The following is a 236-nucleotide window of genomic DNA, read 5'->3' on the forward strand; positions in this document are numbered from 1 at the left end:
TGTTGTCTCAATTTATGTGACACAAATGAAATTTGGAGAGTCATCCAAATTTTCATTTTAAAAAAAATATATATTTGAAGTTATTAATTATTGTGATTTATAATATTTTTATGTAACTTTCAAATAACGTACATTACTGGTCACTTTGTCCTAATTTATGTGATATGGATAAAATTACAAAATTAACCCTTTTAAAATGTCTTTCAGATATTTTAAGTTGTTAATTATTATTATTT

Source organism: Solanum tuberosum, unplaced genomic scaffold, assembly GCF_000226075.1.
Source record: "Solanum tuberosum cultivar DM 1-3 516 R44 unplaced genomic scaffold, SolTub_3.0 scf00034, whole genome shotgun sequence".
Classification (NCBI taxonomy): domain Eukaryota; kingdom Viridiplantae; phylum Streptophyta; class Magnoliopsida; order Solanales; family Solanaceae; genus Solanum; species Solanum tuberosum.